General features: G+C 38.8%; 1 protein-coding gene across 4 annotated transcripts in view; it reads left to right on the top strand.

Moving 5' to 3' along the window:
* The window catches only part of KLHL32 (kelch like family member 32), a 239,538-nt gene that overhangs the window by 222,255 nt on the left and 1,108 nt on the right, over positions 1-16,175 (top strand). The window lies entirely within an intron of this gene.

Below are 16,175 nucleotides of genomic sequence, written 5' to 3'. Positions count from 1 at the left end.
CTCTGGGCTCAGGGAGTTTTAAGGCAGCCCTTCTGCTAATGGGTAGAGCTGTCTCTGCTCAGTTAGCTGCTTGGCCTGAGGCGTCCCAGCACTGGTACCTAGTCTGTCGGGCCAGGGTAGGGCTGGGTCCCGAGGCTAATAACGTAGAGGGAGGGTTAAAAAGTGGCGCTTGCCAGCACCAGTGTCCATGAGGTAGAATGAGCTCCCCAGAATGGCCGCCTCCAGTGTCTGTGTTCACAGGGTGAGCTGCGAGATCACTCCAAGATCAGCAGGTAGGTCTGACCGAGGCTTCTTTCAAATTACTGCTTCTGCCCTGGGACCAGGAGTGTAAGATTTTGTGTGCACCCTTTAAGAGTGAAGTCTCTACTTCCTCCAGCACGCTGGCACTCTTGAAAGTAAGCCCTGCTGGCCTTCAAAGCCAAATGCTCTGGGGGCTCATCTTCCCAGTGCAGGACCCCTGGGCTGGGAAATCCAACATGGGGCTCAGACCCCTCACTCCTTTGGAAGAACCTCTGCAATTGTAATTACTCTCCCCACTGTGGGTTGCCCACCTGTGGGTATGGGACTTGACTAAATCACAACTCCGCCTCTCTTACCCATCTCGTTGTGGTACCTTCTTTATATCTTTAGTTTGTAGAAGGTCTTTTCTGGTAGGTTCCAAACTTTTTCATCAATGGTTGTTCTACAAATAGTTGTAATTTTGGTGTGCCTGTGAGAGGAGGTGAGCTTAGGGTCTTTCTACTGTACCATCTTGGCCAATCTCCAGAGGCAGTACACTCTTCGACATCAATCTTAGAAATATTATTTTTAATGTGTCTCTATTTCCTGGCTTCTGGAGTATCCAGGGTTGTTCCTTTGACTCTAATGTCTCCTCTTTTATTTCTAATTTATTTATTTTCTTCTTTGATTAGGAGTTTTATTATTATTATTTTTTAATTGGGGTATAGTTGTTTTACAATGTTGTGTTAGTTTCTACTGTACAGCGAGTAGAGTTCCCTGTGCCATACAGCAGGTTTCTATTAGTTATCTATTTTATACATAGTAGTGTATATATGTCAATCCCAATCTCCCAATTCATCCCACCACCACCCCCCGCTTTCCCCTCTTGGTGTCCATACATTTGTTCTCTACATCTATGTCTCTATTTCTGCCTTGCAAACTGGTTCATCTGTGCCATTTTTCTAGATTCCACATATATACATTAATATACGATAGTTGTTTTTCTCTTTCTGACTTAACTTCTAATTTATTTGAGTCCTCTCTTTTTTCCTTGGTAAGTCTAGCTACAGGTTTACCTATTTTGTTTATCTTTTAAAAGTGGCTTTAAGCTTTACTGACCTTTTCTATTGTCTTTTTATACTTTCTATTTCATTTATTTCCACTCTGATCTTTGTTGTTTCCTTCCTCTACTAACTTTTGGGCTTAGTTTGTTCTTCTTTATCTAGTTCCTAGTGTAAAGTTAGTTAGGTTATTTATTTGAACTTTTTTTCTTAATGTTATATATTTGAACTTTTTTTCTTAATGTAGGTACCTCTATGATCTTCTCTCTTACATCAGCTTTTGCTACATCCCATAAGTTTTAGTATGTTATATTACATTTTCATTTGCTTCAAGGTATTTTCTGATTTTTCTTTTGATTTCTTCTTTGACCATTGTTCAGTAACATGTTTGTTATTTAATCTTCACATATTTGTGAGTTTTCCAGTTTTATTCGTCTGATTCCTAATTTCATACCATTGTGGTCAGAAAGGATGTGTGATATGATTTCAATCTTAATAAATTTAAGACTTGTTTTGTGGCCTAACATATATCCTGGGGAGTGTTCCAGAATATATTTTCCTCAAGTGTACATGGGACATTTACAAAAACCAATCATGTACTAGGGTTAAGGCTAAGAAGACTTAAAAATTAAGTATTATGTATGTAGACTATAATCTCTAACTACAACGCAATTAAGTTAGAACTTAAAAAGTTAGTTAAATAAACTCCTATTTTGCTAAATAACTCATGGGTTAAAGAAGTCCTAATGGAAGTTTAAAAAATACCCAGAACTTAAGGATAATAAAAACAATACATAGCAAAGCATGTGGGATACATACAGCATAGTAAGTTAGAACATGAACAAAAAAACCCTCAAAGTAGAAAGAGAGAATAATAACAATAGGAAAATAATGAAGTAGGAAACAAAAATACAGTAGAAAAAATTATCAAAGGCACAAATTAGTTCTTTGAAAAATCTTGAAACTCTATATGGGAGTCTTTAGTTAATTGAAATCTACCTTGTACTAGAGTTTGGTCCTATCTTTCGGATAACAACAAACAAGCAAACTATTTTCTTTCTAGGAGGGCTTCCAGTCTTTCATCTGTGCATGTATTTGTCAGTCATCACTGTCTTTGGGGTTTCTTTTTATTTTGTTCTTTTTAGAATTGTAGAACATTGAACTGAGCAACAGGCAGTGATCTGTAATGCTGGGACCCTGGTTTTTAAGTGGTTTGGGACCCTTCGTTTGACTACTTACTCAATAGAAGCAAGTTTGGGTTTATTAAAAAGATGCAAATTTTAAATATACTTATGGGTATATTTCTACTAATTGTAATGTTCAATTAGATGAGGGAATAGAAATCAAGATGGAATGGTCACTAATCATATACACTAATTAACGCCTCATGACTTCTGGTTGTTCCCAAACAAATCTGTCCTCAAAAGATGAAGAGGTGAGGTACATGTGTATATCTTAAACCACTGAGGATATTCTAGAGTAGCCTCAGAACTACGGTGATTCTAAAAAAGATGCGATTCTTAAATGTTTTAATCAATGCCTGTGTTAGTGGAATAAATTTCATCTCTGAGACTGGAGAGTGAAATATTCTACTATATTTGCTTTTTTAAAAAATTAGCATTATGAACAGTTCTGTGTTCCAGTGGTCATTTCGAAGTACCAAGTCAATCAGTAATTTTGCAAATGCTGTGTTTATTCCCTTGGCTGGCACAGTAGTCTCACAAAGCACAGATAAATTTGAAAAAGGCTTTTAAGAGCCTTTATTGTTTATAGATAATAAGTTCATATAAGCATATGGATTGTCACTTAAAGAGATGCTTGGAATGAAAGTCTGCATGGATAAGAGACTTATTTTAGTTATTCACAACTGGTTACGGGTTACATTACCATTCATTCTAAACTATGGTTGCACAATCTCAAATACTTGTTTTTTTGGTGACTACAGAACTATTTATTTTGGTTCACTAAAAGTAAATATGTTGATGGTTGGAGAGACTAGCTACATGTTCAAAAGCAAGCCATTTCTCTACTACTTGCTGGAAGAATATCCAACAGAGAAGAAAGATGAGAGACTGGAATAGTGTTTATGAGAAGATATTGATTAGACAGTAGAAATTCCTGAGTACCTATCAGCAGTATGAAAATTACAGGAAAGAGAGGAGACAAGATGTTGGAGTAGAAGGATGTGAGCTCACCTCTTCTTACGGAAACACCAAAATTACAAGTGACCACTGAACAACCACTGACCAAAAAAACACTGCAACCTACCTAAAAAGTTACCCTACATCCAAAGACAAAGAAGAATCCACAACTAGATTGTAGGCGGGACACAACTGCGATAAAATCCAATCCCATATATGCCAGGTATAAAATAATTATGCCACAGAAGTTCTCCGGCAGGAGTGAAAGTCCTGAGTCCCACCTCAGGCCTCCCCAGCCTGGGGGTCTGGCAATGGGAGGAGGAGGCCCCAGAGAATGTGGCTTTGAAGGCCAGCAGGGTTTGACCACAGGGATTCCACAGGACTGGGGGAAACAGAAACTCCACTCTTGGCGGGCGCACACAGGGTCTTGTGCACGTCAGGACTCAGGGAAAACGTGGTGACCTCATGAGAGACTGGGGCAGACTTACATGCTAGTATTATATTGGAGGGTCTCCTGCAGAGGTAGGGGGCGGCTGACTCAGGGACAAGGACACTGGACACAAGGACGCTGGCGGTGGTAGTCTGGGGTGTACTCATTGCCGTGAGCCCTCTTGGAGGCCTCCATTTTCTCACCAAGACCTGGCCCCAACCAACAGTCTGTAGTTCCAATGCTGAGATATCTCAGGCCAAACAACCAACAGGGTGGGAAAACAGACCCACACATCAGCAGAGAGGCGCTTAAAGTCTTCCTGAATAAACAGGTAGCTGATAAACACACCCCCTGACATGGTCCATCCCACCAGAGGGACAAGACCCAGCTCTACCCACGAGTGGGCAGGTACCAGTCCATGCCACCAGGAAGCCTGTACAAGCCTCTTAGCCTCATCCACCAGAGGGCAGACAGCAGAAGCAAGAACTACAAACATGTAGCCTGCAAAACAGAAACTGCAATCACAGAAAGTTAGACAAAATGAGACGGCAGAGGAATATGTCCCAGATAAAGGAAAAAGATAAAACCCCAGAATAACAAAGTGAAGTGGAGGTAGGCAATCTACCTGAAGAAGAATTCAGAGTAATGATAGTAAAGATGATCCAAGATCTCGGAAAAAAGAGTGGAGGCACAGATTGAGAAGATACAAGAAATGTTTAACAGAGACCTAGAACTAAAGAAAAAACAAAGAGAGATGAACAATACAATAACTGAAATGAAAAATACACTAGAAGGAATCAATAACAGAATATCTGAGGCAGAAGAATGGATAAGTGAGCTGGACAGAACAGAATAAAGAAAATAAGAATGAAAAGAAATGAGGACAGTCTCAGAGACCTCTGGGACAACATTAAATGCACCAACATTCACATTATAGGGGTCCCAGAAGGAGAAGAGGGAAAGAAAGGGCCTGAGAAAATATTTGAAGAAATAATAGCTGACAACTTCCCTAACATGGGAAAGGAAACAGTCACCCAAGCCTAGGACGTGCAGAGAGTCCCAGGCAGGATAAACCCAAGGATGAACACACTGAGACACATAGTAATAAATCTGACAAAAATTGAAGACAAAGAGAAAATATTAAAAGCAACAAGGGAAAAAGCAACGGATAACATACAAGGGAACTCCCATAAGGTTATCAGCTGATTTCTGCAGAAACTCTGCAGGCCAGAAGGAGTGGCACCATATATTTAAAGTGATGAAAGGGAAGAACCTACAACCAAGAATACTCTACTCAGCAAAGCTCGCATTCAGATTCAACGGAGAAATCAAAAGCTTTACAGACAAGCAAAAGCTAAGAGAATTCAGCACCACCAAACCAGCTTTGTAACCAATGCTAAAGGAAATTCTCTAGGTGGAAAAGAAAAGGCCACAACTAGAAACAAAAAAATTACGAGTGGGAAAGCTCACCGGTAAAGGCAAACATACAGTAAAGGTAGGAAATCATCTGCACACAAATACGGTATCAAAACCAGCAACTGTGAGAAGAGGAGAGCACAAAAGCAGGATATTGGATATCCATTTGAAATTAAAAGACCAGCAACTTAAAAAAATCTTGTTCATATATTGATGGCTATATCAAAACCTCATGGAAAATGCAAACCGAAAATCTACAATAGATACACACACAAAAAAGAAAAAGGAATCCAAACAAAACACGAAAGTTAGTCATCAAATCACAAGAGAGCAAAAGAGGAAGGGAAGAAAAAACACCTACAAAAACAAATCCAAAACAATTAACAAAATGGCAGTAAGAACATACGTATTGCACAGGGTTCAAGATGGCGGAGTAGAAGGATGTGCTCTCACTCCCTCTTGCAAGAAGACCGGAATCACAACTAACTGCTGAACAATCATTGACAGGAAGACACTGGAAGTCACCAAAAAAGATACCCCACATCCAAAGACAAAGGGGAAGCCACAATGAGACTGTAGGAGGGGCGCAATCACAATAAAATCAAATCCCATAACTGCTGGGTGGGTGACTCACAAACTGGAGAACACTTATACCACAGTGTCCACCCACTGGAGTGAAGGTTTTGAGTCCCAGATCAGGCTTCCCAACCTGGGTGTCTGGAAACGGGAGGAGGAATTGCTAGAGAATCAGACTTTGAAGGCTAGCGGGATTTGATTGCAGGACTTCAACAGGAATGGGGGAAACAAAGACTCCACTCTTGGAGGGCACACACAAAGTAGTGTGTGCATCGGGACTCAGGGGAAGGAGCAGTGACCCCACAGGAGACTGAACCAGACCTACCTGCTAGTGTTGGAGGGTCTCCTGCAGAGGTGGGGGGTGGCTGTATCTCACCATAAGGACAGGGACACTGGCAGCAGAAGTTCTGGAAGTACTCCTTGGCATGAGCCCTCCCAGAGTCCACCATTAGCCCCACCAAAGAGCCCAGGTAGGCTCCAGTGTTGGGTTGCCTCAGGCCAAACAACCAACATGGAGAGAACCCAGCCCCACCCATCAGCAGACAAGTGGATTAAAGTTTTACTGAGCTCTGCCCACCACAGCAACAGCCAGCTCTACCCACCACCAGTCCCTCCCATCAGGAAACTTGCACAAGCCTCTTAGATAGCCTCATCCACCAGAGGGCAGACAGCAGAAGCAAGAAGAACTAACATCCTGCAGAACAAAAACCACATTCAAAGAAAGACAGGCAAGATGAAAAGGCAGAGGGCTATGTACCAGATAAAGGAACAAGATAAAACCCCAGAAAAACAGCTAAATTAAGTGGAGATAGGCAGCCTTCAAGAAAAAGAATTCAGAATACTGATAGTGAAGAAGATCCGGAACCTCGGAAGAAGAATGGAGGCAAAGATCGAGAAGATGCAAGAAATGTTTAACAAAGACCTAGAAGAACTGAAGAACAAACAGAGATGAACAATACAATAACTAAAATGAAAAACACACTAGAAGGAATCAATAGCAGAATAACTGAGGCAGAAGAACAGATAAATGACCTAGAAGACAGAATGGTGGAATTCACTGCTGCGGAACAGAAGAAAGAAAAAAGAATGAAGAGAAATGAAGACAGCCTAAGAGACCTCTGGGACAACATTAAATGCACCAACATTTGCATTATAGGGGTCCCAGAAGGAGAAGATAGAGAGAAAGGACCCCAGAAAATATTTGAAGAGATTATAGTCGAAAACTTCCCTAACATGGGAAAGGAAATAGCCACCCAAGTCCAGGAAGCACCGAGAGTCCCATACTGGATAAACCCAAGGAGAAACATGCTGAGACACACAGTAATCAAATGGCAAAAGTTAAAGACAAAGAAAAATTATTGAAAGCAGCAAGGGAAAAATGACAAATAACATACAAGGGAACTCCCATAAGGTTAACAGCTGATTTCTCAGCAGAAACTCTATAAGCCAGAAAGGAGTGGCAGAATCCAACAACACATTTAAAGGACCATACACCATGATCAAGTGGGATTTATGCCAGGGATGCAAGGATTCTTCAATATATGCAAATCAATCAATGTGATACACCATTTTAACAAACTGAAGAATAAAAACCATATGATGATCTCAATAGGTGCAGAAAAAGCTTTTGATAAAATTCAACACCCATTTACAATAAAAACTCTCCAGAAAGTGGGCATAGAGGGAACCTACCTCAACATAATAAAGGCCATATACGACAAACCCACAGCAAACATCATTCTCAATGGTGAAAAACTGAAAGCATTTCCTCTAAGATCAGGAACAAGACAAGGATGTCCACTCTCACCACTATTATTCAGCATAGTTTTGGAAGTCCTAGCCACATCAATCAGAGAAGAAAAAGAAATAAAAATTAGAAAAGAAGAAGTAAAACTGTCACTCTTTGCAGATGACACGATACTGTACATAGAGAATCCTAAAGATGCCACCAGAAAACTACTAGAGCTAATCAGTGCATTTGGTAAAGTTGCAGGATACAAAATTAATGCACAGAAATCTCTTGCACCCTATACACTAACGACAAAAGATCAGAAAGAGAAATTAAGGAAACAATCCCATTCACCATTGCAACAAAAAGAATAAAATACCTAGGAATAAACCCTCCTAAGGAGGTAGAAGACCTGTACTCAGAAAACTATAAGACACTGATGAAAGAAATAAAAAATGACACAAACAGATGGAGAGATATACCATGTTCTTGGACTGGAAGAATCAATATTGTGAAAATTACTATACTACCCAAAGCAATCTACAGATTCAGTGCAATCCCTATCAAATTAGCAAGGGCACGTTTTACAGAACTAGAAGAAAAAAATCTTAAAATTTGTATGGAGACACAAAAGACCCCGAATAGCCAAAGCAGTCTTGAGGGAAAAAAATGGAGCTGGAGGAATCAGACTCCCTGACTTCAGACTATACTACAAAGCTACAGTAATCAAGACAATATGGTACTGGCACAATAACAGAAATACACATCAATGGAACAGGATAGAAAGCCCAGAGATAAACCCACGCACCTATGGTCAACTAATCTATGACAAAGGAGGCAAGGATATACAATGGAGAAAAGACGGTCTGGGAAAACTGGACAGCTACATGTAAAAGAATGAAATTAGAACACTCCCTAACACCGTACACAAAAATAAACTCAAAATGGATTAAAGACCTAAATGTAAGGCCAGATAGACACTATAAAACTCTTAGAGGAAAACATAGGAAGAACACTCTTTGACATAAATCACAGCAATATCTTTTTTGATCCACCTCCTAGAGTAATGGAAATAAAAACAAAAATAAACAAATGGGACCTAATGAAACTTAAAAGCTTTTGCAAAGCAAAAGAAACTACAAACAAGACGAAGAGACAACCCTCAGAATGGGAGAAAATATTTGCAAACGCATCAACCGACAAAGCATTAATCTCCAAAATATATAAACAGCTCATGCAGCTCAATATTAAAAAAACAAACAACCCAATCCAAAAATGGGCAGAAGACCTAAACAGACATTTTTCTAAAGAAGACATACAGATGGCCAAGAAGCACATGAAAAGCTGCTCAACATCACTAATTATTAGAGAAATGCAAATCAAAACTACAATGAGAACATATTTGAAATTATTCTGTCCATTATGTCTTATAAAGTTTAAAATCAACAACAACAACAAAAAAACTACAATGAGGTATCACCTCACACCAGTTAGAATGGGCATCATCAGAAAATCTACAAACAACAAATGCTGGAGAGGGTGTGGTGAAAAGGAAACCCTCTTGCACTGTTGGTGGGAATGTAAATTGATAGAGCCACTATGGAGAACAGTAGGGAGGTTCCTTAAAAAACTAAAAACAGAACTACCATATGACCCAGCAATCCCACTACTGGGCATATACCCAGAGAAAACCATAATTCAAAAAGACACATACACCCCAATGTTCATTGCAGCACTGTTTACAATAGCCAGGTCATGGAAGCAACCTAAATGCCCATCGACAGATGAATGGATAAAGAAGATGGGGTATATATATACAATGGAATATTACTCCACCATAAAACGGAACGAAATTGGGTCATTTGTAGAGACGTGGATGAATCTAGAGACTGTCATACAGAGTGAAGTAAGTCAGAAGGAGAAAAACAAATATTACATATTAACGCATATATGTGGAATCTAGAAAAATCGTACAGATGAACCGGTTTGCAGGGCAGAAACTGAGACACAGATGTAGAGAACAAACATATGGACACCAAGGGGGGAAAGTGGCAGGGGGTGGGGGTGGCAGTGTGATGAATTGGGAGATTGGGATTGACATATATACACTAATACGTATAAAATGGATAACTAATAAGAACCTGTTGTATAAAAAAATAAAAATTAAAAAAAAAAGAACATACATCTTGATGATTACCTTAAATGTAAATGGATTAGATGCTCCACCCAAAAGACACAGATTGACTGAATGGATACAAAAACAAAACCCATATATATGCTGTCTACAAGAGACCTACTTCAGATCTAGGGACACATACAGACTGAAAGTAAGAGGATGCAAAAATGTATTCCATGCAAATGCAGCTCAAAAGAAAGCTGGAGTAGCAGTACTCATATCACACAAAATAGACTTTAAGATAAAGATTGTTACAGGAGACAAAGAAGGACACTACATAATGATGAAGGAATCAATGCAAGAAAAAGATACAGCAACTGTAAATATATATGCACCCAACATAGGAGCACCTCAATTTATAAGGCAAATACTAACAGCCATAAAAAGGGAAATCAACAATAATACTGGGAGACTTTCACACCCCACTTTCATCAATGGACAGATCATCCACACAGAAAATCAATAAGGAAAACACAGGTTTAAATGACACATTAGATCAGATGCACTTAACTGATATTTATAGAGTATTCCATCCAAAAGCAGCAGAGTACACATTCTTCTCAAGTGCACATGGAACACTCCAGGATTGAGCACATGCTGGGCCAGAAAACGAGCCTTGGTAAATTCAAGAAAATTGAAATCATATCAAGCATCTTCTCTGACCACAACACTATGAGATTAGAAATCAACTACAAGAAAAAAAAAACTGTGAAAAACACAAATATGTGGAAGCTAAACAATATACTACTAAACAACCAATGGATCACTGAAGAAATCAAAGAGGAAATAAAAAAATACCTAGAGACAAATGAAAATGAAAACATGATGATCTAAAACCTATGGGACACAGCAAAAGCACTTCTAAGAGGGAAGTTTATAGCGATACAAGAAAAAATCTCAAATAAACAACTTAGTCTTACACCTAAAGCAACTAGAGAAAGAAAAACAAAACCCAAGGTTAGTAGAAGGAAAGGAATCATAAAGATCAGAGCAGCAATAAATGAAATAGAGATGAAGAAAACAATAGAAAAGATCAGTGAAACTAAAAGCTGTTTTTTTTTGAAAAGATAAAGTTGAAAAACTTTAGCTAGACTCATCAAGAAGAAGAGGGAGAGGGCTCAGATCAATAAAATTAGAAATGAAAAAGTTACAGTGGGCACCTCAGAAATACAAAGGATCATAAGAGATTACTACAAGCAGCTATATGCCAATAAAATAGACAACCTAGAAGAAATGGACAAACTCTTAGAAACGTACAACCTCCCAAAACTAGACCAGAAAGAAATAGAAAATATGAACAGACCAATCCAAAGTACTGCAATTGAAACCATGATTTAAAAACTCCCAACAAACGGAAGTCCAAGAACAGATAGCTTCACAGGCGAATTCTACCAAACATTTAGAGAAGAGTTAACACCTATCCTTCTGAAACTATTGCAAAAAATCGCAGTGGAAGGAACACTCCCAAGTTCATTCTACGAGGCCACCATCACCCTGATACCAAAACCCGATAAAGTTATCACAAAAAATAGAAAATTACAGGCCAATATCACTGATGAACATAGATGCAAAAATCCTCAACAAAATACCAGCAAATCAAATCAAACAATACATTAAAAGGGTCATACACCATGATCAAAGGTACACCATAATTTATTCCAGGGATGCAAGGATTCTTCAATATACGCAAATCAGTGTAATACAGCACATCAACGAACTGAATAAAAACCATATGATCATCTCTATAGATGCAGAAAAAGCTTTTGACAAAATTCAACACCCATTTATGATAAAAACTCTCCAGAAAGTGGGCACAGAGGGAACATACCTCAACATAATAAAGGCCATATTTGACCAACCTACAGCTAACATCATACTCGACAGTGAAAAGCTGAAAGCATTTCCTCTAAGATCAGGAACAGGACAAGGATGCCCACTCTTGCCACTATTAGTCAACATAGTTTTGGAAATCCTAGCCATGGCATTCAGAGAAGAAAAAGAAATAAAAGGAATCCAAATTGGAAAAGAAGTAAAACTGTCACTGTTTGCAGATGACATGATACTATACATAGAAAATCTGAAGATGCTACCAGAAAACTACTAGAGCTCATCAATGAAATGGGTAAAGTTGCAGGATACAAAATTAATACACAGAAATTGCTTGCATTCCTATACACTAACAATGAAAGATCAGAAAGAGAAATTTAAAAAACAATCCATTTACCATAGCATCAAAAAGAATAAAATACCTAGGAATAAGGCTACCTAAGGAGGCAATAGACCTGCACTCTAAAAACTATAAGATGCTGATAAAAGAAATCAAAGATAACACAAACAGATGGAAAGATATACCACGTTCTTGGATTGGAACAATCAATATTGTCAAAATGACTGTACTACCCAAGGCAATCTACAGATTCAATGCAATCCCTATCAAATTACCAATGGTATTTTTCACAGAACTAGAACAAAAAATCTTAAAATTTGTGTGGAGACACAAAAGACCCTGAATAGCCAAAGCAATCTTGAGAAAGAAAAATGGAGCTGGAGGAATCAGGTTCCCTGACTTAAGACTGTACTACAAAGCTACAGTTCAAAACAGTATGGTAGTGGCACAAAAACAAATAGAGATCCATGGAACAGGATAAAAAGCCCAGAAATAAACCCACGAATCTATGATAAAGGTGGCAAGAATATACAATGGAGAAAGGACATTCTCTTCAATAAATGGTGCTGGGAAAATGGGACAGCTACATGCAAAAAAAAAATGAAATTATAATATTCTTTAACACCATACACAAAAATAAACTCAAAATGGATTAAAGACCGAAATGTAAGGCTCGAGACTATAAAATTCTCAGAGGAAAACATAGGCAGAACACTCTTTTACATAAATCACTGCAATAGCTTTTTTGATCCGTCTCCTAGAGTAATGGAAATGAACACAAACAAATGGAACCTAGTTAAACTCTAAAGCTTTTGCATAGCAAAGGAAACCATAAACAAAACGAAAAGATAACCCATAGAATGGGAGAAAATATTTGCAAATGATGTGGCCAACAAGCGATTAATCTCCAGAATTTACAAACAGCTCATGTGGCTCAATATCAAACAACAAACAACCCAATCAAAAAATGGGCAGAAGACCTAAATAGACATTTCTCCAAAGAAGACATACAGATGGCCAAGAGGCACATGAAAAGATGCTTAACATTGCGAATTATTAGAGAAATGTAAGTCAAAACTACACTGAGATATCACCTCCCACTAGTTAGAATGGCCATCATCAAAAATCTAGACACAATAAATGCTGGAGAGGGTGTGGAGAAAAGGGAACCCTCCTACACTGCTGGTGGGAATGTAAATTGATACAGGCACTATGGAGAACAGTATGGAGGCTCCTTAAAAAACTAAAAATAGAGCTGCCATGTGATCCGGCAATCCCACTCCTGGGCATAAATCTGGAGAAAAAGATGGTTCGAAGGGATACATGCCCCCAGTGTTCACTGCAGCACTGTTTACGATAGCCAAGACATGGAAGCAACCTAAATGTTCACTGACAGTTGAATGGCTAAAGCTGTGGTACATATATACAATGGAATATTACTCAGCCATTAAAAAGAATGAAATAATGCCATTTGCAGCAACATTGATGGACCTGGAGACTATCATACTAAGTGAAGTAAGTCAGAGAAAGACAAATATCATATGATATTGCTTATATGTAGAATCTAAAATAAATGATACAAATGAACTTATTTACAAAACAAAAACAGACTCACAGACAGAGTACAAACTTATGGTCACCAGGGGCGAAGGGTGTGGGGAGGGATAGATTGGGAGATTAGGACTGACATGTCCACACTGCTACATTTAAAACAGATAACCAACAAGGACCTACTGTATAGCACAGGGAACTTTGCTCAAGTCTGTAAGAACCTAAATGGGAAAAGAATTTGATAAATAATAGATACATGTATATGTATAACTGAATCACTTTCCTGTACACCTGAAACTAACACACTGTTAATCAACTATAACTCCAATGTAAAATAAAAATTAAAAAAAATATTTTAAGGTCCAAAGCATTGAATAAATTCTGAGATGTGATTTGTGAGGGGGGAAAAAAAAAAAGAAAGAAAATTACAGGTCAGAGTGGTGGAGAAAATAGTATAGATGTTAAAAATATCGAAGTTTAAATTTTTCATAAGTCACAAATCTATAGTATTCTTGGATTCTAAGTGCACTGCTGACTAAGATTAATGAAGGTCACACTTACACAGTTCACAGATTGGTCTGTTAACATCCAGAAGGACTAAAGTAATTTTCTTTGCTCTTGAAAATACCAGCCAATAACCTGTCTCATTAGACTGACCCTTCTGGATTCTAATCAAAGCTTATTTAACTGTCATTTGTAGGATTCAGCCACAAGCATGTCAAATGTTGAGAAAGCATACTGTTCTATTTTTTTTCTACTACTTGATTTAGCACAGACTATTTGATCCATTTCAAGAGCAACCCAAATAAGAGAAAGGCTGAGGTGCTCTTAAATTAATACCTGTTTAAAGATGGAGATTTGGACTTGTTAGTAATACTGACCCATGTAAAATATTAAAAAATAGATTCCTGAGGAAAGTCAGGTGCTCTTCTTTATTCAGCGGGTGTGTAAGCAAACGTCTGGCACAGAGGTTGACTCTAATCTGGACGCTGTGGATGACGAGCCACAGGTAAAGGAGCAGCTGCCTAAGTGTGCAATTGATTAGTCTGTGTTGCCAGATCACCTCCACTGCTCTTCATTTATGATTACTTCTTTTTGGCTGGAGGATATGCTGCCAAGCTGGCACCTCCTTCTCCCACATGCCTTCTTTCTGCCAGTTTACAGGGGAGTGTTTTGTAGAAAAACTGCCAACACTTCCTTTCCCGTCTTACAGATTAAATAAATTACATCTGCTTAACATACACAGCCTCTGTTGGCCCAGGGAACCAGATAAGCTGTTTGGACAGTGACCTCAACTGATATTTTGTGTTCTAGAAATGTATTCAGTTGGGGAGGGGATATCACGAATGGCATGAAAACTTTGCTCTTTCTTGGGTTGCAACCTTGAGCCCAAGTACTGGCTCCACCACCACTTACTAGCTGTGTGATCCTGAGCAAGTCATCGAACATTCTTTGTATCTCAATTTTCTTCTCTGTAACCTGAACAATAATCTTATTTGAGGTAAATATTGAAAGACCTCTACTTCCTTATTTAATGAAATACTAGTCAAAATCCCATTGTAATTTTCCTTTTTCTCACAGGGTGGGGGAATAATACTTGTCAAATTGATCTTGAAGTTTCTCCAGGAAAGGAAAAATACAATAACCAAGAAATGCTTGAAAATGAATGGCGGAGACATGCCCTACCCAGTCAAAATAACTAAATGTGGTACTGTGGGAAGGTACATAAATCAATGAAAGAGAGAACAAAGAAAAATTTATATGTTGCATATACTAGAGCTATTTAAAATTAATAGTGACAGGGCATATTGTTCAATAAATGGGATGGGACAGCTAAATGTCCATTTGGGAAAAAAAGCTACAAGGTTTGTTATTTTATTCTAGGCTTTAGTGATTTCCTCCTTTATGAGCTTGGATCCCGAAATCTCAAGGGCTTCTTTCATCTAAAATAATGCATTATTACATTAAAGGCTTAAGAATTATCCACGTAGAGCGGGACTTCCCTGGTGGCTCAGTGGTTAAGAATCCGCCTGCCAATGCAGGGGACACAGGTTTGTTCCCACATGCTATGGAGCAACTAAGCCCATGCACCACAACTACTGAGCCTGCGCTCTAGAGCCTGTGAGCCACAACTACTGAGCCCGCATGCCACAACTACTGAAGCCCACACACCTAGAGCCCGTGCTCCGCAACAAACAAGATAAGCCACCACAATGAGAAGCCTGCGCACCGTAATGAAGAGTAGCCCCCGCTCGCCGTAACTAGAGGAAGGCTGTGTGCAGTAACGAAGACCCAATGCAGCCATAAATAAATAAATAAATAGATAGATAGATAGATAGATAGATAGATAGATAGATAGATAGATAGATAGAATTATCTACTTAGGTGACAGATGAAGGCATGAGAGTGGACAAGATTATTGAAGAAGAGTACCAAGGGGTCTGTGGTTGGAATATTGGGGCATACCTACATTTAGGATGGAGATGGAAGAAGTGGACCAAAGGTGGCCTGCGTCAATGACCAACTTATTTTTTTTAAGGTCATAGAACCCAAGGGAGGAAAGGTTTTAAATAAAGGTAGCTCAGATCGGTGCTCTGTGGTGACCTAGATGGGTGGGATGCAGGGGGAGGGAGGTCCAAGAGGGAGGGGATATATGTATACATACAGCTGATTTGCCTCGGTGTACAGCAGAAACTAACACAACATTGT

This window comes from Eschrichtius robustus, chromosome 9 (genome assembly GCF_028021215.1).
Source record: "Eschrichtius robustus isolate mEscRob2 chromosome 9, mEscRob2.pri, whole genome shotgun sequence".
Taxonomy (NCBI): domain Eukaryota; kingdom Metazoa; phylum Chordata; class Mammalia; order Artiodactyla; family Eschrichtiidae; genus Eschrichtius; species Eschrichtius robustus.
The sequence above is the reverse complement of the archived record's forward strand: the minus strand, read 5'-3'. Positions and strand labels throughout refer to the sequence as shown.